Source organism: Lithobates pipiens, unplaced genomic scaffold (genome assembly GCF_037356315.1).
Source record: "Lithobates pipiens isolate NorthernLeopardFrog02 unplaced genomic scaffold, aLitPip1_a1.2 Scaffold_8, whole genome shotgun sequence".
NCBI classification, from domain to species: Eukaryota; Metazoa; Chordata; class Amphibia; order Anura; family Ranidae; genus Lithobates; species Lithobates pipiens.
The window spans coordinates 272,642,008-272,667,337 of record NW_027507903.1 but is presented as its reverse complement, the minus strand read 5'-3'; positions in this window follow the sequence as shown (position 1 = coordinate 272,667,337).

Below are 25,330 nucleotides of genomic sequence, written 5' to 3'. Positions count from 1 at the left end.
TAATGTATCAGGAGCGAGGCATCAACCATGTACAGTCACATCTGGTGCTCCCAGGATGCCGGCACATGGCTCCACAGTGTGGGCTTTTTTAACGTGTCCGCTGCTGACAATAGTGTTGCCATCTGCAATCCTTGCAGTCAACGCATAAGTCGTGGTAAGCCCAACACTCACCTAGGGACGACCGCCTTAAGAAGGCACATGAGCTGCCATCACCGAACCCAGTGGGAGCAACGGAACACACAAAGCCACACTCCAGGCTCTCACCACCCAGCCTCGTCTTCTACTTCTCCTTCTCCTCTCTCCTCACAATTGTCCTCCACTCCACCTTCCATCACGCCAAGCTCATGTTTTTCGGCAAAAAGGCAGGCTTCCGTGGGCCTAATGTTCGAGCGTAAAAAAATGATGACGCCGGATAACCCTCTTGCCCAACGGTTGACGGCTGGCTTGTCAGAACTCATAGCCCGCCAACTACTGCCATATAAACTGGTGGACTCGGAGGCCTTTCGCAAATTTGTGGCCATTGGAACACCACAATGGAAGGTCCCAGGAAGGAAGTATTTCTCAGAGAAGGGCATCCCAGAGCTATATGGCCATGTTCAGCGGCAAGTGAATGTATCTCTGGCACACAGTGTCTGTGCCAAGATCCATCTGACCACAGACACCTGGTCTAGCAAACATGGGCAGGGAAGGTATATCACTTTTACTGCCCACTGGGTGAACCTTCTGACGGCCGTCAAGCATGTAACCCGTGGCACCCGTGTAGATTTGGTTTTACCACCACGGATTGCATGCAAGCCTGGCTCTTCTTCTCCTCCTCCTCCTCCTACTCCATCCTCCTCCCTCTCCTCCTCGGCTGACTCCTCCTTTTCCGCTGCTAGCGTCTCTTCCGCTGCGCCGCCCAAGCTCCCCAGAACCTATTCGACATGCCAGGTGAGACATTGCCATGCCGTGCTGCGTCTGTTGTGCCTGGAAGCCAAGAGTCACACTGGCCCGGCACTCCTTTCAGCTTTGCGTTCACAGGCAGATCAGTGGCTAACACCGCTCAATTTGACAGTTGGTAAAGTGGTGTGTGACAACGGTGCCAATCTGCTTAGCACATTGAAACAGGGCAAAATCACGCACGTGCCATGCATGGCACACGTCATAAACTTGGTCGTGCAGCGATTCGTTGTCAAGTACCCTGGGGTCCAGGACATCTTACGGCAGGCAAGGAAAATCTCGGCCCATTTCAGAAGATGTTACACGGCCATGGCTCGCCTTGCTGACATTCAGCGGCGACACAATCTGCCGGTCAGACGTCTTATTTGCGATTGCCCGACGCAATGAAACTCAACCTTCTATATGCTTGATAGGCTGCTCCAGCAGAAACGTGCAGTTAACTTCTACCTGTATGAACTCTGCGGCAGAACAGGTTCTGGGGAGCTGGGTTTTTTTTCACCGCGCCAGTGGCTGCTCATGCGCGACGCATGCAGACTTCTGCGGCCATTTGAGGAGATCACTAAACTGGTCAGTCGCAGCCATGGCGCCATCAGTGACATGGTACCTTATGCCTTCTTTATGGAGCGTGCATTGCATCGTGTCATTGATCAAGCTGTGGAGCAGCAGGAGCGGGAAGATGAGGAAGTCGCAATGCTGGATGAATTCCCAGGGGGGGGCTACTCTATCTGAGACAAGTGAACAACAGGAGTCTGAAGAGGAGTCAGAGGAGGATGGTGCCGGGGCGGATGAGGAGGAGCAAGAAGAGCATGCTTTAAACCTTTCTGGGACCCCTGTTGTTGTGCGTGGATGGGGAGAGGAGAATGAAGAGAACGACATTATCCTGGATGATGAGCAGGAGCCAGGCCACCACACCGCTTCCAGTTTAGTGCAAATGGGGGCCTTCATGCTCCAGTGTTTTAATAGGGACCCCCGTATAAAAATCATAAGGGTCAAGGACCAGTACTGGGTGGCAACGTACTTAGACCCCCGGTACAAACACAAAATGGTGGAAATGTTACCGCCGTCACAGAGGGTTGGCAGAATGGAGCACTTCCAGGCCTTGCTTCGAGAAATGCTGCATTCTGCTTTTGCGTGCGCTGGCAGAGGAGCAATTCCCACTCCCAGAGAAGGAGTTGCGGGTACCAATCCAACAGCGCCTGCAAGAAGAGGCCGGTTTGAAGATGTGTTGGTGACTTCGGATATGAGGTCATTCTTTCAGCCGACCCATCGACAGGTGTCATCCGGATCCACCATTCTTTCAGCCTAGACCGTCAGGTGTCCGACTATATCGGGTTAACGGCCGATGTGGATGCTCTGAGGAGTGATGAACCCCTGGACTACTGGGTGGGCAGGCTTGACCTCTGGCCAGAGCTTTCCCAATTTGCAATCGAATTGTTGGCTTGCCCCTCATACAGTGTCCTGTCCGAAAGGAGGTTCAGCGCAGCAGGGGGGGATCGTGACCGATAAGCGTACTCGCTTAGCTCACGACAGTGTTAACTACCTCACATTTCTAAAAATGAATGAGGCATGGATCTTGGAGGAATTCAACACATGTGACCAGTAGACCATGTATATGTCTATAAACAATTTTTTGAATCGAGCACAGAGACCTTCTTTCTTCATTTGGCTCACTTCCTTGTCCAAAAAAAGCACACTGTGCCTCTGCTGTGCATATTATGAGCGGCTCCCACCATCCCTGTGCTGTGCTGACTTCCTCCTGGGGCTGTACCTCTGCTGTGCATATTTTGAGGTGCTTCCACCATCTCTGTGCTATGCTCATTATGAGGGGCTCCCACCATCCCTGTACTATGCTGACTTCCTCCTGGGGCTGCTTACAGTGCAGGTGTCAGTGCTGTATATCACGGTGCTGATGTTAGTACTCTCTATCACGTTGCTGCTGTCAGTGCTGTATATCACGGTGCTGGTGTTAGTGCTTTATGTCACGCTGCTGATGTCAGTGCTCTCTATCATGGTGCTGCTGTCAGTGCTTTATGTCACGCTGCTGATGTCAGTGCTCTCTATCACGGTGCTGTTGTCAGATGACTCTATCGCTTTGCAGGTGTCATTGCTGTATGTCACGCTGCTGATGTCAGTGCTCTCTATCACGGTGCTGCTGTCAGTGCTGTATATCACGGTGCTGGTGTCAGTGCTTTATGTCACGCTGCTGATGTCAGTGCTCTCTATCACGGTGCTGTTGTCAGATGACTCTATCACGGTGCAGGTGTCATTGCTGTATGTCACGCTGCTGGTGATCATCTCCTGCACCCTCTTCTTTGCCTACCCTGGTCCCTGACCTTCCCTCTCCTCCATTGCCTTCATGTGCTCCACAGTCCTGAATTGTCACAATTTCACATATAAAAAAAGAATGCTTGTAGTTGTTGATCCCAGATTCACCTCATACATGTGTTATGTCATTGGCCATGTGGTGGGACTATGTTTGCACAGCTATTAATTATTTTGTGGCTGCCAATTTGACCTGTAGGTTTGCAAAGTTCGCCTCCCATTGAAGTCAATGGGGCCCGCCGCGAACGTTCCGGTTCGCGAACTATCGGCCACGTTCGCGGTCTGCTTTCGCGAAACGTCCCGTCGGAAGTTCGTCCATCACTAATCTTGAACCCAGAACACAATGCAATATGCTGTATGTAGTCTCAGTTACGTACAGTTTATACAGCAATCCATCGGCCTCACATTTTAGTGAGGGACATCGTTTATTTGGGCTAGCTTAGCTCAAACAATGTAATGTTTATGAAATGCTGGAGTTCAGCTTTAAGACTATAAAAATGTAAGTTGTAATGGTAATGTGATTGACCAAGAAACAAATAATGAGGGAAAGAAGTTAAAAAATAAAGTGTTTTACTAACAAATGATTGGGTGGTCAAAGTAAAAGTGTGTCATATTTATTAACATAAACTTTGCAAACAAAACATTCAATTTTCATGCAAACAGCTTCTTCTACTTTAGTAAATCAACCACAAAGTCACTTTAAAACCTTGCAGGTTGATATGGTAATGTATGCCTAGCCTAAGCCCTTGTACACAGTCGGATAATCTGACAGTGTGTGGGTTCCATCGGACTGTTTCCTTCGGAATATACGACGGACCAAGTTTGAGAGCTTAGCTATAAAATTTTCCGACAACATGATCTGATACGCGTCAGTTCCATTCGTGTGTAGCCTAGTCCGACGGACAAGGTGCCACACATGCTCAGAATAAATTCTGAGGCAGAAGCGCTCGGTCAGGTAAAACTACCGCTCGTAATCAATATAGCCCATTCGTCACGCTGCAATGTTAAAAATTCTTTAATGCAGCACATTCTCTTTTTCTTTACAATGCTACAAGAATGACGTTGTTTTGCAGCTCATATTCACACACACCTCTCCAAAACGTATTTCTTTATTCTTTTTCCTCATTTCATGAATACAATATTTTAATTTGTCACATCTCCCAAATAATTTTTTTTTTTTTTTTTTTTTTGGTTTTAAATTTGGTGGTTGTTTTTTTTAATCAAGATCTCCTTTTTTGACAGTTTGCTCATCTTCGCAATTTTTTTGGTGTGTTTTGTGTGTCAACTTACCACAACACCATTATTATCTTTTTATTTTATTGTTTTCTTTTTTAATCTAGAGGAGGTTGTTTGCTGTTGGTGCCCCTTGTTATTAATTTGACTTTGTATTTTTGAAATGTATCGGCCTACTCACAAATAACTGTCCTTTTTGAAGTAAAACACATACGCAAGTATTTCGTAAACCAAAAAAAAACCTTTATTTAGGTGTCAGTAACAAATAAAGAGGGAGGCCATCACTCTCTGGTCTTTCTTAGGCACTTTCCAAAGGCTTCTGTCCAGGCTGTGGCTCGGCTCCTGTAGTTGTGCAAGGAGGAGGAGGGCGGCTGAGGTCCTGTGTATGAAAATGGGACATAGTTTTAGTTTTTTGGTCATCAATCACAGAATTTTGTGCTCATGACTGTTGCAAATTGAAGGTTAACAAATAGAACAGACTATCATTCTGAGCCCAGCATTTTTCATGTTTGTCCCAATAATTTTTGGTCACTACTGTCTATTGATATGTTAAACCACTTTATTAAATCACAACTTACTGATCAATAATAACATCTAGTTAACATCATTACATGTATGACAAGAAATATGTTCAACAATGCTATACCTGCCTCAAGCTGGGTCCCTCCACATGTTGCTGCCTGGAAGGCCCAGGTTGGATGTTGGAAGCCTCAGCTGGGGGTGAAGGAAGCCTTGAAGGAAGACAGTAGAGGGGTGGTCTGGGTTCCCCCTGGTCTGTCAGAAAATGCAGCCTCTCGTAGTACACCTGGGGATATAAATGGCATCTGGATCTCCTGATCTCAGGGAATTCTGGTACTTCTTGCGCTCCCTCAGATATGTACTCCTCAGGGCACCAACTTTGGCCTTCACATAGGTCATGTCTGCCGTGGGGACCATGGTCTTTACAAAACCAAGCAGTTTCTACAGCGCTGCCTTCCTCTTTCTCAGGTTCTTATAAAATTGGTTGTTCATCTGCCACAGGCAGGGCAGCTCCCTGAGAAGATCAATGAATAGCCCCATAAAATGGGATTTCTGGAAGGGATCCATCTTGTCTGCAAGACATAACACAAGACAAACCCTAATAATAATGTCATGCTAAACTCTCCTAATCTTGTCCCAACATAGGCCTATATAGAAGCAGTTAAAATTGTACCTTCGTGTGAACGATCGGTGCGTCAGCTCCTCACTCTGCTCACAGATCGTACATACGACACACGCGTGTTGCGTTTTATATAGAGTGTGCATGCGTGCAACTCCACCCGCCGCTGACGTTATTTCTAGACTATTACCCGCCCCTTCTCTTTCGGTACAGTGGGGAGAACACATGGCGGAGACACAGCAGGGGCATGATAATTCCACTAATGAGGAGGAGGACGAGGAATGCCCAGAGCCAGAAACGTCCCGATCCCGGAGGAGAAGATTTAAGGCCTCAAATATGTCTTTTGTTGAGATGTTGGAGATGGTGGACATATTGAAGAGGAACGACTATGATGGGAAGTATGGACCTTACCCAAACCCAAATATCAGAAAGGCCAAGATCATAACTAAAGTTGTGAAGAGTCTTCAGAAGAATTTTGGGGTATGACGATTCAAGAATCAATTGAGAAAACGCTGGTCAGAACTGAAACTGAGGAAGCACGATCAGTACAGAAGGATCAAGCGAGTTCTTCAAAAAAATAAGTAGTTGTCGTGTGTTCATATTATTATTATTGCTTGCATTCTGCTCCATGTGCTTTGATATAATGTTGTACAGTTTAAAATGGCCACTTTCATGTTCATGGGTTCAATCATTCGTAATAAACATCGTTCGTTAGCCCACTCCAAAAACAATGTTTTGCCAACTTGCACTTGATTACATTTGTTCACACAACAGGTAAGTATTCCAGCTTTAGAAAGTGTCAAAAATAATGTTTTCACTTTTGAACTCTGACAAAAACACACAATTGTACGACACTTCCAAGCAATGTTTCATATTCCTATTTCTGCCCTCTGTATGCTAAGTATTCCTTTTTTACATTCTCATAGGGGAGAGAAGACTCGGGACATCTGAGGAAACCAGGGACCCCACACCTCCCAAAGAAGTGGAAATACCAATACCAGAAGCAGAGGAGGAGGAAGAAGGAGAGATTGTCGAAATTGGCGAAATTGTCACCACAACAGGCGAGTGTTGGAGACTACAGCTTCAGGTAAGCTAATCAATGTATGTCTGCATATTTATAATACATGGTGTGGTTTTTTTTTTTTTTTTTTTTAGGTGATGTGGATGTTGTGGAAGAAGTGCTCAGATCCTCATTGGGGAGATAATGGGGTGCAATCGTGATTTAGAGAATATACAGAAAAACATCAATGATGTTCAACAAAAATGAAGAACATCATTGATGTTTTGGGGAGAGTCTGTAACACCCCAAACTAGCTAGCATCGATTTTAAATTTTCAAAAACACTTTTATATTTTTCGAAAAGCCAAATTTGGAAGATGCACACAGTGTGTCAACATGTGCTATCTCCCATCATGGGGGATCAATGTACGTGTTTTGTGGGTGCAACCCCTTCCTTGCTACTAAAGTGGCTGAGATATAGGGGTTGCATCCCCAAAACACGTGCATTGATACCCCATGATGGGACATAGCACATGTTGACATTAGGCATGGGATCAGGAGGAAACTGGCCACTTTTTGAGTCTCAATTTGTGTGCATCTTCCAAATTTGGCTTTTCCAGAGGTGACACCCCATCCGATGAAGGCAATATCAACACAGTTTGTACATACTCATGTCTGATATTGTCTTCACTTTTCAAAGTTGAAGTTTGTAAGTTCCTGTGTTCTGTATGTTATGCTTTGATACATGCCTGTTTACACAAAAACGCCAAGTTATAAAAATGTTACCCAAAATAATGTTTTATATCCACCAAATATGTTGGTTTGTTGTAAAACCTTTTTCTAAACGCACATGTGAATGTGCTTTGAGTAAAAAGTTAAATTATCAACAATGTGTGGCTTCCTTTTTCAATGTGCAAAAGCAGTATTTAGAGTAAAATTGTTGTTTTCTGTGGCAGTGGGTGTTATTTACTAAAGGCAACTCCACTTTGCACTCCATTTGCCTTTAGTAAATAACACCCACAGTGATGTTTACATTTCCACAATCATGCCATTTTCATGACCCCACATATTTCTGCCATGGTGCTGAAAATTAGCAATATTTTTGTCAGTAATGCACTACATACATTATCAACAAAAACAAGGTGTGTGTGTAGCAGACCCACAACATAATAAGATTATCTGAAGAAGAGACATCTCATCTTGCTCTGAACTTGGGTTTGCACTGTTGTGGAAAAAGGCCCAAAAAACACCAAAAAAAAAACTAGGAGACACCTAAAACAAAGCCAAGCAGTAAATGAAAACAAAGATTATTGGAGTTTCAAAGAAAAATTTATTAAAAAAATGCCTCTCAGACATTGTCTTGCATATCAATGGCCCCCCTACCCACAAAGTACTCCATGTATTGGTTTCTGACCTTGCGGCGCTTTGGGGGGGCGAGCCAGGACAAGCAGCTTCAAGGGCCGTGAGGTTCACATTTTCCATCAAGTCAGCATCAGGGCCAACTGAGGCCACATAGTTTACGGAATGTTTTTTCAAAAAAGTGTGCATAACACAACAGGCAAGCACAATATGATTTAGTTTATATTCCGCCGTGTGTATTGGCATCAAAAATAGGTGGAATCGGCTGGCCATTATCCTGAAAGTGTTCTCCACTACTCTTCTGGCTCTGGCCAGCTGCACATTAAAGATCCTCTGATCCGGGGTGAGGGTCCTCATCGGGAAAGGCCGCATCAGGTGGTTTGCCAGAGCAAACACCTCATCCACGATGAAAATGAATGGGAGTCCTTCTACATTCTCCTCTGGAGGTGGCAAGCCCAGACTGCCACTCTGGAGACACCAGTAGAATTCCGTCCATGTGAACACTCCACCATCCGACATATGGCCATTTTTCCCCACGTCCACATACAGGAAGTCATATGTCGCTGACACCACCACCAACATCACTATACTATTATACCCCTTGTAATTATAATAGTAGGACCCCGAGTTGGGGGGTGGGATGATGCAAACGTGCTTCCCATCAATTTCACCTCCACAATTGGGAAAGTCCCAACGGCTGGCAAAGTGGGAGGCCACAGTCCGCCATTCCTGTGGCGTTGAAGGAAACTGTGGTGTGAAACAAGAAAAAAAATGAGTAATTTTGCACATCAACATTGCAAGCAGATTAGACACAAACAAGACAATATCAGTATAACATTTTTAGAAATTTGTATTTTAAGCCTAAAGTATAAGGTCCCCTTATCACATTACTTACCCCCCCATCTGATGTCCCATTGCAAAAAATGAGGGGGGGGTGATTTAGACAGGTAACCCTCTCCACCTCATTGAGAGCTGAATGCATAAATAATGTGTGATACTTTGGCCAGCCCCTCCTTACTTAAACTATTGGCAGCCCACCGGCCAGGTAAGAAGTGTCATAATACAAAAAAAAGGAACAAATGGAAGCACATTTTGACATTCTGCTATTACCTATCAAGATAATAATAGGAGCAAAAAAAAAACTTTAACCACTTGCCGACCGCCGCATGCCGATGTACATCGGCAGAATGGCACGGGCAGGCATATTGGCATACAGGTACGTCCATGCCTTCCCGCGGGTGGGGGGCCCGATCGCCCCCCCGGTGCCAGCGGCGGTTGGATTCCGTGCAGGAGCGATCCAGGATGAGGGGGCGGCCACTCATTCATGACCACCCCCTCGCGATCGCTCCTGACGAATGAAATGCTTCCCCTACATCACTTCCTCTCCTGTATTGTAAACACAGGCAGAGGAAGTGATGTAATCTCTCCTCGTGTCGGGCTTTTTCGTTCCGGCACCGAGGAGAGATGATCAGTGCATTGCACCAACACACTACACTAACAGTAGAACATGCCAGGCACACTTTCACCCCCCCTTCACCCCCCGATCACCCCCCCCAATCACCCCTGCACCCCCAGTCACAGTGACACCAATTGCATTTTTATTTTATTTTTTTATTATTGCATTGGTGTCATTTGTGACTGCAATAACTGTTAGGGCAGTTAGGGTTAGCCCCCTTTAGGTCTAGGGTACCCCCCTAACCCCCCCAATAAAGGTTTAACCCCGTGATCACCCCCCGTCGCCAGTGTCACTAATAAGCGATCGTTTTTCTGATCGCTGTATTAGTGTCACAGGTGACGCTAGTTAGGCAGGTAGGTATTTAGGTTTGCCGCAGCTTTTTATAGTGTCAGGTACCCCCATATACTACCGCATAAAGCCCCCTGATTACCTCCTAGTTAACCCTTTCACCAGTGATCACCATATAACTGTTACAGGTGACGCTGGGTGGTTGGTTATTTTTTTAAAGTTTCAGGGCACCCGCCATTGATTACCTAATAAAAGGTTTAACCCCCTGATCACCCGGCGGGTGATATAAGTTTGAGGGTCAGATAGGGTCTGCGTCGCCCCAGGCAGCGTCAGGTTAGTGCCAGTACCGCTAACACCCACGCGCAAAGCATACACCTCCCTTAGTAATATAGTATCTGAACAGATCAATATCTGATCTGATCAGATCTATATTAGTGTTGCCAGCAGTTTAGGTTTCCCAAAAACGCATTGTTAGCGGGATCAGCCCAGATACCTGCTAGCACCTGCGTTTAGCCCCTCCGCCAAGCCCAGCCCACCCAAGTGCAGTATCGATCGATCACTGTCACTTACAAAACACTAAACACATAACTGCAGATAATGAACTCTGTCGTCCTCGTGGAGACCCTGCATCCGACCTTAGAAAGCCTGAAGGCGGTGCTTGGCTTTCGGGGGCCCCGTACGCAGCTAGGCTCCCAAAAAGTCCCACATGTGGTATCCCCGTACTCAGGAGAAGCAGCAGAATTTATTTTGGGGTGTCATTTCACATATGCCCATAGCATGTGTGAGCAATATATCATTTAGTGACAACTTTGTGAAGAAAAAAAAAAAGTTTGTAATTTTCCCGCAACTTGTGGCAAAATATAAAATATTCCATGGACTCAACATGCCTCTCAGCAAATAGCTTGGGGTGTCTACTTTCTAAAATGGGGTCATTTGGGGGGGGGGGGGGGGTTGTGCCATCTTGGCATTTTATGGCCTTCAAAACTGTGATAGGTAGTGAGGAGTAAAAAATTACAAATGTACGCCATTAGAAATCCTGAAGGCGGTGCTTGGCTTTCGGGGCCCCGTACGCGGCTAGGCTTCCAAAAAGTCAACCACATGTGGTATCCCCATACTCAGGAGAAGCAGCAGAATGTATTTTGGGGTACGATTCCACATATAACCATGGCATGTGTGAGCAATATATCATTTGGTGACAACTTTGGGGGTCATTTGGGGGGGTTTTGTACTGTCCTGCCATTTTACCACCTCAAGAAATGAGATAGGCAGTCATAAACTAAAAGCTGCGTAAATTCCAGAAAATTTACCTTAGTTTGTAGACGTGACAACTTTTGCGCAAAATCAATAAATATACACTTATTGACTTTTTTTTTACCAAAGACATGTGACTGAATACATTTTGGCCTAAATGTATGACTAAAATTGAGTTTATTGGATTTTTCTAATAACAAAAAGTAGAAAATATCAATTTTTTTCAAAATGTTCGGTCTTTTTGCGTTTATATTGCAAAAAATAAAAATCGCAGAGTCAGTCAAATACCTTTAAAAGAAAGCTCTATTTGTGGGAAAAAAAGGACGCAAATTTTGTTTGAGTACAACATTGCATGACCGCGCAATTACCAGTTAAAGCAGCGCAGTGCAAAATTGTTAAAAGACCTCTGGTCATTGACCAGCAAAATGGTCCGGTCTGAAAGTGATTAAACAGTAGCATTTGAAAGTATTGAGGCAGGTCCTTGCACTACATGCTTTGGTGAATTTATGCATAAATCTGACCAGAAAAAAGGTAGATATAGTGTGTATTGGGTTTGGCAAAGTCAGCAGATAGAGGATTGCTATCAGCTGACCTAGCAGATGGGGGAGGGGGGTTCCTAATGAGTTTGGCCCAACCCAAAAAAAAAATCTGGCACTCTGCATGAATTTAAGCACATGCATAACATTTGTATACATTTTAGGGGGTGTTTAGGGGAAAGCAATACTATGGTGCTGACAAAATACATTGCTAAGTGACTAGGCTATAGGTTTATGGCCCCAGAAGAGCATGCTGGGGAAGTAAGTGAAGGCAAATATGCATGAAGGAAAAAAAAGGAACTTGAAAAGTTTCCAGCATGCATGAGGACAAAGGGGCACAGCATATCAATTAAAGCATATTGCAATCATGGTAATTAGGGAATGAGGAAAGAAATACAACACATTAGCAAACATTAAATACATAGAATGTGATGTTAAAGGAGGAAACTTACCTTCATAAAGTCCTTCTGCAGGACCTGAATGATGGCAGAACAGGTCTCTGAAATAATGATTCCCAGAGCCTGGGGGGAGATGCCCGTCGAGAACTTCAGGTCCTGAAGACTTCTCCCTTTTCGCCAAGTAGCGCAACGTGGCAATGAGCCTCTGCTCTGGAGTGATGACTTGCCGCATGCAGGTATCCTGCCTGCTGATATAAGGGGACAGCAAAGCTAGCAGACGGTGAAAAACGGGGTCCGTCATCCCGAGATAATTCCTGAAATCATCAGGATTATTCACCCGGATCTCACGAAGCAAAGGCATGTGCGAGAACTGGTCACACTGGAGCAACCAATTCTTGGTCCACGAACTCCTCCTCGCCCTGTTCATGGACCGGGCTTGTGTCAAAGCTAAAAGTCCAATACCAAGCCCCTGCACAGCACAAACTCTACGACGAGTACATACACGAAACATGGCTTGAAAACGGTTGGCTGGTCACAACAGAAGGCACCGATAAACAGCAAGGCCTGAAAAAACAAACTGAAATCCAGAAACGAGCAGACAATAAGCATTGGGAATCAAAGCATACTATAAACCAAGATATAGTCCACAATGACCAACAAATGCTAACTGACTACACCCACTGATATAAGCAGATGTGCACCGACAAGCACAAACTGAAGAGCAGTAACGATCTGAAGCACAAATCTGAAAAGCGTGAATCATCTCTCATCAAACTTTAAAAGAAATTTAAACATATACATAACTGACTGCTGAAATGATTAAATGTAAACAAGAACATACAGTATCTCACAAAAGTGAGTACACCCCTCACATTTTTGTAAATATTTTATTATATCTTTTCTGTGACAACACAAATTACTACAATGTAAAGTAGTGAGTGTACATCTTGTAGAACAGAGTACATTTACTGTCCCCTCAAAATAACTCAACAGATAGCCATTAATGTCTAAACCACTGGCAACAAAAGTGAGTACACTCCTAAGTAAAAATGTCCAAATTGGGCCCAATTAGCCACCCCCCAGGTGTCATGTGACGCATTCATTTTACAAGGTCTCAGCTGTAAATGGGGAGTAGGTGTGTTAAATTTGGTGTTATCACTCTCACTCTCTCATACTCGTCACTGGAAGTTCAACATGACACCTGGTGGCAAAGAACTCTCTGATGATCTAAAAAAAAAGAATTGTTGCTCTACATAAAGATGGTCTAGGCTATAAGAGGATTGCCAAGACCCTGAAACTGAGCTGCAGCATGGTGGCCAAGACCATACAGCGGTTTAACAGGACAGGTTCCACTCAGAACAGGCCTCTCCATGATCGATCAAAAAAGTTTAGTGCACATACTCAGCATCACATCCAGAGGTTGTCTTTGTAAAATAAATGTATGAGTGCTGCCAGCATTGCTGCAGAGGTTGAAGGGGTGGGGGGTCAGCCTGTCAGTGCTCAGACCATACACCGCACACTGCATCAAATTGATCTGCACGGCTGTCATCCCAGATGGAAGCCTCGTCTAAAGATGCTGCACAAGAAAGCCTGCAAAGTTTGCTGAAGACAAGCAGACTAAGGACATGGATTACGGGAACCATGTCCTGTGGTCTTATAAGTCCAAGATAAACTTATTTGGTTCAGATGGTGTCAAGCGTGTGTAGCGGCAACCAGCGGAGGAATAAAAAGACAAGTGTGTCTTGCCTACAGTCATTCATGGTGGTGGGCGTGTCATGGTCTGGGGCTGCATGAGTGCTGACAACACTGGGGAGCTACAGTACATTGAAGAAACCATAAATGCCACCATGTACTCTGACATACTGAAGCAGAGCATGATACCCTTCCTTTGGAGACTTGGCCACAGGGCAGTATTCCAATATGATAAAGATCCCGAATACACCTCCAAGACGGCCACTACCTTGCTAAAGAAGTTGAGGATAAAGGTGTTGTCACATGAAAAGATATAATAAAATATTTACAAAAATGTGAGGGGTGTACTCACTTTTGTGAGATACTGTTCATGGAACATACTACATAATTTCAACATGCCTTATCAATTTTTGCTCTGCAATGTCTCTTTGAAAAGTTGGCTGAATACTTTTTTTGTTAGGGTTTAAAGAAAAGTAAAAATTCCATGTGATTGAAATGCATGATGCTAATTTACTGGCGTGGAGCTTGCTGTTATTACACTTTGCGTGACACATTTGGAAAATTGCTATATTTTGTTCAAGTTTGATCATTTTGTGCTCAGTTATGCCAAGAATTATGGCATACAAAAGAAAATTGCCCTGCCATGCAGACTCGTTAACTTCTGAGTGCTAGACAAAAATATAATTTGCAGAAATAGTTTTGGATACTTTTTAGATTTTAGCCCAGATGAAAATAGTAGAATAAATAATCACAAAGAATCTGCTTGGGTTTGATTCAAGGACATGTTTGGTAAACAGACATTAACATTTGCAAACTGTGAACTTTATTAGAAACCCCATTGAAGGCTAAATCAAATCTTGAAAATCAGTTCTCTCCATTTACAAGGTTAAAGGATGCGGGAGTCCTCCATTCTGACAAGGTCCAGCACGATACGCTGGACCTTCGTTGGACCTTCGCTGGACCTTCACTGCGCATGCGCCGCTGATGTCAGCAGCTGCATGCATGGTCAATATCTCCTAAACTGTGTAGGTTTAGGAGATATTCGTTTTACCTACAAGCAAGCCTTATTATAGGCTTACCTGTAGGTAAAAATTTAAAAAAGGGGTATACAACTGCTTTAACCTCCCTGGTGGTATGATTAGTTCTGGTTTTAGGTGCTGAAAGCAGTACAATTATTTTGCATGGAAATTTGGCGTTTTATATTGTAGTCTAAAAACTGTAATTTTTAGGAATAACTCTCTTAAATCTGTTCAAACCAGAGTCTAGCAGACATCCCAGGTATGATAACGTTTATAATATAATAAATAATAATAAAAATTATTCAATAATGTATTAAATCCAAAAACACTGAAATTTGCTCATTTGCAGAATTGTCGCTGTCATTAGATTTAGTGTTTGATGATGAATTTCCCCACAAATCGCTATCACTCAATTCTGCAAGTGATTATAATTTATTACCGCTGTTTTCTAGTTGATCTAAAATCACTTTTGACATAAAGGGACACTTTTTGGTTGCTATGGGCAATCTCCAAATTCCAGGCAGAAAAAACAGTATTTATAATATAAAAGTGCATGCAGGGCACTGCACAGACCACTAGGGATAAAGGGGGTGTGTATTTTTTTTTATACAGTACTGTAATCTGTAAGATTACAGTACTGTGTGTGTTTTGTGTGGTTTTACTTTTTTGAATTTGGCACCGATCTCCGCTCCCGTGCGCCAAAACGTCGCAGGGAATGGAGCTCGGCGGCATTCGGGCACTGTGTGAATCGAGCAGAGGATAGCTCGATCACACAGCACGGAGGACATCGCTGGATCCAGGGGACAAGGTAAGTAACCTCTCCCTGTATCCAGCGATGCGATCCCGAGTCTGACTCGGGGTTACCGCTTATGATACTAAAATCCCAACCCGAGCCAGACTCGCGATTACCGCCAGGGAGGTTAATAGGCAAGGAATTGTCAAACTAAGGGTGTGGGAAGCTGAGCACTATCTAAAAAATAAATGACTGTTCTGTGGGGAGCAGCTCTTTTAATAAGTCTTAAACTGAAACATTAAAAATACACGATTCCTATAAATAACATGCTTGGGGGATGTCTTAAATCCAAACGTGAAGTGGTGTACCTGTACAAAGTACAAAAGCAAAAGTGACGTTAACAAAAAAAAATGTAATTTCTGCTAAATTATGTTTACTAACCACTCTTCTGTTTGTAAACAAAGTGGCTGGGATTCTCTCAACATCCATACCACACACTTATCATCCTAGTTGATGGCCTGGTATGGATTGTAAAGGGGTTCCCACAAAGAATGGTGTGAGAATCCCCCTAAAATGATATATCACATCCTTATCTTTGATGAGGGTCCGTGGATTAGAACAGGAGCCTTTTCACAATGGGGTCATCTGGGGAAAGACCTATTAAAATCTGACTTTGTCACTGTGTGGTGTGCTTATTTAATATTTATATATTTAATATGTTTCTCTTACTCATTCACATAGGGTACATGTGGTGGCCCCCTTTCTGATAAGTCACCTGCCCCACAGACTCCGCATGCACAGGGCCAGGGATGTGGAGAGGAAGCTCTTGTCTCTCTGGAAGGTTAAGCTCCCCATGTTTACAGTGCAGGGTCTGGTATGGTTCAGGACAATGGAAGCTTACTTGCTGACCCCCCTTTCCTGACCAGTCAGGCTGCATGCTGAGATAAGTAAGGGTCTAGTATAGATTTTGTGGAGGACACCTTAAACTTTTTTTAGGATAGTGATAAAGGTCTGAAATCTGGAATGGATTTTGGGCTATATCCACCTACATAGCTGTTCTCTATTTGAGACCACTTGCCATCTGCAGGAGTTATTGGAAGTTGTGTGTGCCTCCAGCACAGCACAGTATACATCTGTATATACCCCTTTATCTCTGGTGTTCTCTGGTTATTGTCTGCGTGCCCTGACCGCAGTATACACCGCTATATTCACCTCACCTATATAGCTAGTGATCTATTTTTAATAATAGAGCTTGCAGTCAGTAGTGTTAGGCCGCGTACACACGGGTGGATTGTCTGGCCAACTAAGTTTGTCAGACAATCCGACAGACAGTCCGTCCAAATTTTGAATGAACGGACTTGACCACACACGATGAGCAGACAGTCCGCTAAAAGCGTGCGTGATGACGTGTACAGCACGTACGACGGGACTAGAAAAACGACGTCCTATACACTGCAATGCAACCTTCGGCCGTGTAAATCCTTTCTGAGCATGCGCCATACTTAGTTCGTCCAACTTGCCTACACACGAGCGGACTGTCCGTTGAAACCAAGTTTGGACGGACAAAACCAAGTTTGAACGGACTGTATTACGGAAATTCCGTAAGACTTTGTTCATCAGACAGTCCGCTGAAAAAGTCCGCTGAAGCCCACACACGAGCGGATTGTCCGCTGAAACACGGTTCAGTGGACTAAGTTGGACAATCCGCCCGTGTGTACGCGGCCTTAGGAGATAGTGTGTGCTGTCTGCGTGCTCTGTACCCAGTACATACCGCTATATCCACCTACATAGCTGTTCTCTATTTGAGCCCACTTGCCATCTGCAGGAGTTATTGGAAGTTGTGTGTGCCTCCAGCACAGCACAGTATACATCTGTATATACCCCTTTATCTCTGGTGTTCTATAATAAAGGCATCTGCAGGAGTTAGTGGGTGTTGTGTGCCTCCAGCACAATATACACTACCCAACTGCTGTTTTACCCAACTCCCTTCAGGCCATTACCATGTCTGGAAGGCCAGCAAGGAGAGGCAGACAGGCGCGAGCCGATAAAAGAGGGCAAGCAGGCTCTGTGTCTAGAGACAAGAGTGCTGGTCGTGGACGCGGTGCATTGTCATCAGCACGTGGCCATGGGACATGCTTGTCCTTCTTTTCGGCAGCTGGACATGTTGAACCGCAACATGCCAACAACTTGGTAGAGTGGATGACCAAGCCCTCTTCATCCTCCTCATCCTCTCTCACCCAGTCTCAGGGTAGTAGCAAAGCAGCTGCCAATGCATCGTCTTCCCTCCTCTCAATGTCATCATCAGTGACTCCTTCCCTAGACCCACCACGTCCTCCTGAGGAGTCTCCTGAACTCTTTGAGCACAGTGTTGGGTGCATGCTCCAGGAGGATGCCCAGTGTTTTGTGGTCTCTGATGATGACACTCAGCTAGAGGAAGGCAGTAGCGTGAGCGCAGAGAGAGGGGATGCTCAAGAAGGACAGCAATCTGGCAGTCATGTTCCACAAGCTGCAGCATACTGCCAGGTTTGCTACATCGATGAAGAGGGAGGGGATGATGAGGGCACTGATTCCACGTGGGTGCCTGGAAGGAGGGAGGAGGAGGAGGAGGCACATGTCCAACGAGGCAGGATGCCCTCCGGGGGCCAGCTTAGGGGCAGCACACCGACTGAATCACACCGCAGAGCTCCGCCTGTGCAGAGCGCTGCCTCTGCGCGTTATTCTAAAAGTTCTTTGGTGTGGGCCTTTTTTGAGACGAGTGCATCAGATCGCACCGCTGCTATTTGCAACATATGTCTCAAGCGTATCTCACGTGGCCAAAACATCAGCCGCTTGGGCACCACATGCTTGACCAGACATATGTTGACCTGCCATGCAGCTCGTTGGCAAGTGTACCTCAAAGACCCACACCAAAGAACAAAGCGGACCTCTCCTTGCTCCTCATCAGCTGGCATCTCCAACCCCACTAGACCTTCAGTCCTCTCTGAAACCTGCTCTGAGAGGAATGAAGGTGTAGAATTAGGTGTGTCACAGCCAAGTGCTTCCGGGAACTCTGCTAGCGGTACACCCACGTCCGATTATAGCAGGCAAATGTCCCTGCCCCAGCTGCTGGACCGGCGGAAGAAGTTCACTCCCAGCCATCCACATGCCCAGCGGTTGAATGCTAGCTTGGCTAAATTGCTAGCACTTCAACTGCTGCTTTTTCAGTTGGTAGACTCGGCCCCCTTCCGTGAGTTTGTACAATGTGCGGTTCCTCAGTGGCAGGTCCCCAAACGCCACTTTTTCTCACGGAAGGCGATTCAGGCTCTCTACCGGCATGTGGAAGGCAATGTCCTTGCCTCGCTGGACAGGGCGGTCAGCGGTAAGGTGCATATTACCGCTGACTCATGGTCCAGCAGGCATGGACAAGGACGTTACCTGTCTTTCACGGCCCATTGGGTCACTCTTCTGGTAGCTGGGAAGGATGCAGGACAAGGTGCAGTAGTGTTGGAGGTTGTTCCGCCACCACGCCTCCAAAATGCTACTATTGGTTGTGACACACCTCTCTCCTCCACCCCCTCCTCTTCTTCTTCCTCCATGGCCTCTTCCAGTGCTCTGTCCTCAGAACCAGCGGTGCTCCGTAGGCATTCCAGGGGCTACGCAAGTACGCAGGCAAAACGATGCCATGCCGTGCTTGCGCTGGTTTGTTTGGGGGACAGGAGCCACACTGGGGCGGATGTTTTGTCAGCTCTGCAGGGGCAGGCCGAGAGGTGGTTGACGCCACGCCAGCTTAAGCCAGGAATGGTGGTTTGCGACAATGGCACCAACCTCCTCTCCGCCCTCCGACAGGGACAACTGACCCATGTGCCCTGTGTAGCTCACGTCCTTAACCTGGTGGTGCAGCGGTTCTTGGGCAGGTACCCCGGCTTACAGGATGTCCTGAAGCAGGCCAGGAAAGTCTGTGTGCATTTCCGCCGATCATTTAATGCCTGTGCTCGGCTGGCTGAGCTCCAAAAGGAGTTGAGCCTACCCAAGAACCGCCTTATATGTGACATGCCCACCAGATGGAACTCAACATTGGCCATGCTGCAGCGGCTGCACACGCAGCAGAGGGCCATCAATGAGTACCTGTGCGACTACGGCACCAGGACAGGGTCAGGGGAGCTCGGTTTTTTCTCACCACGCCAGTGGGGCATGATCAGGGATGCATGCACTGTCCTGTCACCGTTTGAGGAGGCCACAAGGATGGTGAGCAGTGACAGTGCATGCATCAGTGACACTGTACCTCTTGTCCACCTCTTGGAGCATACGCTGCGTGGAATAATGGACAGGGCACTTGAGGCAGAACAGAGGCAGGAAGAGGAGGACTTGCTTGCCTCTCAAGGCCCCCTTTATCCAGACAGTGTTCCTGCTGTGCCCCCCATCACACAGGAAGAGGATGAGGAGGAGGAAGAGGAGGAGGAGGATGATTGTATCAGCATGGAGGTGGAGGCTGGCACTCAGCATCAGCAGCAGCAGCAGCAGTCTTGTAGGGATGATTTACAGTCCCAAGAAACACGTGGACTTGTACGTGGCTGGGAGGAGGTAGCTGCGGATCATGTTGTCCTTAGTGACCCAGAGGACTCCGGACCGAATGCCTCAGCTAACCTACGCTGCATGGCCTCCCTGATCCTGCAAAGCCTGCGGAAGGATCCTCGTATTCTTCGGATCAAGGAGAGGGACCATTACTGGCTGGCCACTCTCCTTGATCCACGGTACAAGGGTAAGGTTGCCGACCTTATCTTGCCATCGCAGAGGGAGCAGAGGATGAGACATCTCCGGGAGGCCTTGCAGAAGGGTCTGTGCAGGTTACAAACTCCTGGTCCTGGACAACGTGTTGCTGAGGCATCGGTCAGAAGGAGCGGTGGAGAAGGTGGCCGTCTGACTGATGCTTTCAGACAATTTTTTAGTCCGCAGCCCCAAGGTATGATCGGTTCCAGCACCCATCGCCAGCGTCTGATTTACATGGTGCAGGAATACCTAGGGGCAAGGTCAGACTTGGACACCTTTCCCACCAAAAATCCTCTGGCTTACTGGGTCTTGAGGATGGATCACTGGCCAGAGCTTGCACAGTATGCAATTGAGCTACTGGCCTGTCCTGCATCCAGCGTTCTTTCGGAACGCACCTTCAGTGCTGCTGGTGGCTTTGTTACCGATCACAGGGTGCGCCTGTCCACCGAATCAGTTGATCGACTGACCTTCATCAAGATGAATCAGTCTTGGATCACCCACAGCTACCAAGCACCTGAAGCTGATGTAACCGAATAATTTTTTTTGAAATACCACATCCCTTCAAGACTGCCTATGCTGATGCTGAGTGACTGTCCTGTTATGTTGATTGTCTATCCTCTTCCTCCTCCGCTGATATGTTGGAAGAACATTTCTGGTTCTGGTTGATGCCATCAGCCCAATTTTTCTGCCCCTGTTTAACAGGGGCGTTTAAGTACAATTTTTGATGCAATGCTTTGCAGCAGGGCTTATTCCTGCAATCAAACAAGAGTATATGGGAGAGGTTGCAGTGTGGTGGCACCAGCACCAGTGCCTAAGGCCCAATTTTTCTGCCCCTGTTTAACAGGGGCGTTTAATTACAATTTTTGATGCAATGCTTTGCAGCAGGGCTAATTCCTGCATTAAAACTAGAGTATATGGCAGAGGTTGCAGTGTGGTGGCACCAGCACCAGTGCCTAAGGCCCAATTTTTCTGCCCCTGTTTAACAGGGGCGTTTAAGTACAATTTTTGATGCAATGCTTTGCAGCAGGGCTAATTCCTGCAATAAAACTAGAGTATATGGCAGAGGTTGCAGTGTGGTGGCACCAGCACCAGTGCCTAAGGCCCAATTTTTCTGCCCCTGTTTAACAGGGGCGTTTAAGTACAATTTTTGATGCAATGTTTTGCAGCAGGGCTAATTCCTGCAATAAAACTAGAGTATATGGAAGAGGTTGCAGTGTGGTGGCACCAGCAGCAGTGCCTAAGGCCAAATTTTTCTGCCCCTGTTTAACAGGGACATGTAATTACAATTCTTGATATAATATTTCACAGGAGGGCCCCTTCCTGTGCCCACCCAGAGTAACGGTGAGGACTTATAGTGTTGTGGCACCAGCACCACAACCACCAAATGTAAATTTTTCTACCACTGTTCAACAATGGCATGTAATTACAATTCTTGATATAATCGTTCACAGCAGGGCGCTACAGCGCCCACCAAGAGTCACTTTGAGGGCTTACAATGTTGTGGCAAAACCAACACCTTGTTCCGCCATTTCTGCAGATCATATAGGGCAGGCCCCTACTTTCAAACATTCAACTTACAAATATCTCCTACTTGCAAACGGAAGGAGACAACAGCAAGTGAGATGAAAAAAGATGGACGACAAAACAAATTATACAGGGGTGATAACCCTTCCCTATGTTTTCCAAAAAGCTTAAAAATTGTTTTTTTGACTGGAGCTACACTTTAAAAATGTACCAGTTGAAAATTACAAACAGATTCAACTTAACACAACAAACCTACACAGTCCCTGTCTCGTTTGCACCGCCTGTATACTGCTGTTCTGAGTATATAGGGCCTGGGGGCCACACGCATTTCCTTTTTTTAATATGGGTACAGGGTTCCCCTTAATATGCGTACAAGACCCAAATAGGCTGGTAATGAGCAGGGAGGGCTACCCATGCCATTTTTCTCAATGATTTTCAACCATATTGCAGGAACCAGATATAACATTAAAACCGCAAGCAGTTTTAAATGGTGTTATTTCCGTTTAATGTCATTTTGTGCAGGGACTGTTCTAAACACGGGAAAGATGTGGCACTTCACAGGCATACTACAGACACCCCCCAGGCACCATATTTAAAGGAATATTTCCCTTTTTTTTTTCACTTTAATCGTCATTAAAATCAGTGCTCCCGCCAAAACGGCCATTTTAAAAAACATTTTAGGCATTGGCCCATGTCCCCTGGGGCAGGAGCCAGGTCCCCAAACCCTTTTTAGGACAGTATCTTGCATATTAGCCGTTATAATTAGCACTTTTCATTTCGAACGTTCGAGTCCCATAGACTTCAATGGGGTTCTAATGTTCGTTCGAATTTGGGGTCCGTTTGAAAGTTCTGGTGCGAACCGAACCGGGGGGTGTTCGGCTCATCCCTAGAACCCTGGAAGACCTACATACAAAAACTCCCACAGCCTCCTTAGCAGAATACAAGTCTATTCCTATGCAGCTCTCTGATGCTTCTATTCTTTCTCTTCTTCGCCCTTTTCTCTCTTCTTCTTAGTGTACCCTGGTAACCCATTTACATGACTTAGTAAGTAAAAACCAGGGGACTGCCTGTTACTGATGATACTACAAGCTTAATTTAGACCTTAGACCTTAGATCATAAGGTCAACACAAAAAGTTTTTATGAGCATCAAAGACAATCAACAAAATCTCTTCTTCCTTTTCTTCTCCCTAATACTCAACAAGAAGTCTTGTATGACGGGGATTAGGTAGGGTACATATAAAGCTTGATATAACTCCTGGTTATTGCTTGCTCTTATTTCTCTGGTGGCAAAGCATCCCTCCCCTCGACACAGATTGCTTCCATTAGGGGTGTCGGGGCGAGGGAGAATAGACTCAGATGGTAAGATAAACACCACAAAACCTACATTATTCCTTAAACATTCGGTGTTGTACACATTTAAGCGTTAATAATCTGATTGTATTTCACAGTTATCTCATGATTGTTGTTTATGTCTCTCTTTATAAAATCTCAATAAAAAACAAAACAAAAAAAAAACATGGTGCGTTATTTCGGTATCTTGGCTGGGTTCCAGGAACAGAGAGAGACAAAATGACCTGATTTGGCATTATATAACACACAAAAGCACCACTCTCATTGACATCCCTACGTGTCCCTTGTACTGTCCTCTGTCCAATCATTGAATATAAGTAATTATGCCACTACCCTCGATATCTTCCAGCAATCACACAGTCTCATCTCTACCCTAACATTAGGTCTGAGCCAATAATCTTCTAACCCCCACACAAAGCAGGAGGCTTATTCAAGAACATCCATTCAGGAAATTAATCCTCATTGGTGACCCCCATTTATAAATATGCTGGTGTGTAAATCTGTCCCACTGGTTTTTAAGGTGGAACTTTTGTAGTAACAGATGGCCAATTGATAACTAGACAACAGATTTCCAGAAATGTCCAGAGATTTATGGAAAAAAAATTTGAATCCAGACCCATCACTGGACACCGACGTGGAGTTATATTGTTGCTTATACAGGACTTTAGTAAACTTTCCATCTGGGTTACTCTTGTCATTAACAATAAAAACCTTCTGTATCCAAAACTGAAAAGAAGTTTTAGCTACAGTGAATTGAAAAAGATTTCACACCCCTTGAAAATTTCCACATTTTGTCATGTTACAACCAAAAACATAAATGTAATTTATTGGGATTTTATGTGATAGACCAACACAAAGTGGCACACAGTTATGAAGTGAAAGGAAAATTATAAAAGGGTTTTCTACATTTTTTACAAATAAATATCTGAAAAGTGTGGCGTGCATTTGTTTTCATTTTCAGCCCCCTTTACTCTGATGCCCCTAACTTAAATCTATTGAAACCAATTGCCTTCAGAAGTCACCTAATTAGTAAAAAGAGTGTGTAATTTAATCTCAGTATAAAGACAGCTGTTCTGTGAAACTCTCAGAGTTTTTTTTAGAGCACCTTAGTAACCAAACAGCATCATGAAGGCCAAGGAACACACCAGACAGGTCAGGGATAAAGTTGTGGAGACGTTTAAAGCGGGGTTAGGCTATAAAAAAATATCCCAAGCTTTGAACATGTCATTGAACACTGTTCAATCATTCATCAGAAAATGGAAAGAGTATGACACAACTGCAAACCTACCAAGACATGGTCGTCCACCTAAACTGACAGGCTGGGCAAGGAGAGCATTAATCAGAGAAGCAGCCAAGAGACTTATGGTAACTCTGAAGGACCTGCAGAGATCCACAACTCAGGTGAGAGAATCTGCACACAGGACAACTTTTAGACCTCATACACACTATTAGATTTTCGCAAGATTTTTGTCTTCAAATTTACCAAAACTATGTAGTGCAAGGACCTGCCTGATTGCATACAAATTGAAACTCTTAACCACTTGCCGCCCGCCCTATTACAAATTGACGGCGGCAAAGTGGTTTCATTATCCTAACCGGACGTCATATGACGTGATTAGGATAATGAGCCGCTGCGCGCCCCCGGGGGCGCGCATCGCGGCGATCGTTGTTGCGGGGTGTCAGTCTGACACCCGGCAACTACGATCTCGGTAAAGAGTCTCCGACGGAGACTCTTTACCATGTGATCAGCCGTGTCCAATCACGGCTGATCACAGTGTAAATGGGAAGAGCCGGTGATTGGCTTTCCCTCACTCGCGTCTGTCAGACGCGAGTAGAGGAGAGCCGATCGGCTGCTCCTCTGACAGGGGGGGTCTGTGCTGATCGATTATCAGCACAGCCCCCCCGAGGATGCCCACACTGGACCACCAGGGACACCACTAGACCACCTGGGAAAAGGTAATAAAAATCCATAATCCTCCCTAGACCACCAGGGTGCCAGTCAGCACAATGGGTGTCAATCAGTGCCCATAATGGATGCCAATCAGTGGCCACAATGGGCATCACTGATTGGCATGCATTATTGTTTGGCACTGATTGGCATCCATTACTATAACACCGATGCCGCCTATGAGTGCCCACCTGTGCCGCCTATGAGTGCCCACCTGTGCCGCCTGAGTGCCCACCTGTGCCGCCTGAGTGCCCACCTGTGCCGCCTATGAGTGCCCACCTGTGCCGCCTATCCATGCCCACCTGTGCCGCCTATCTATGCCCACCTGTGCCGCCTATCTATGCCCACCTGTGCCGCCTATCCATGCCCACCTGTGCCGCCTATCCATGCCCATCCGT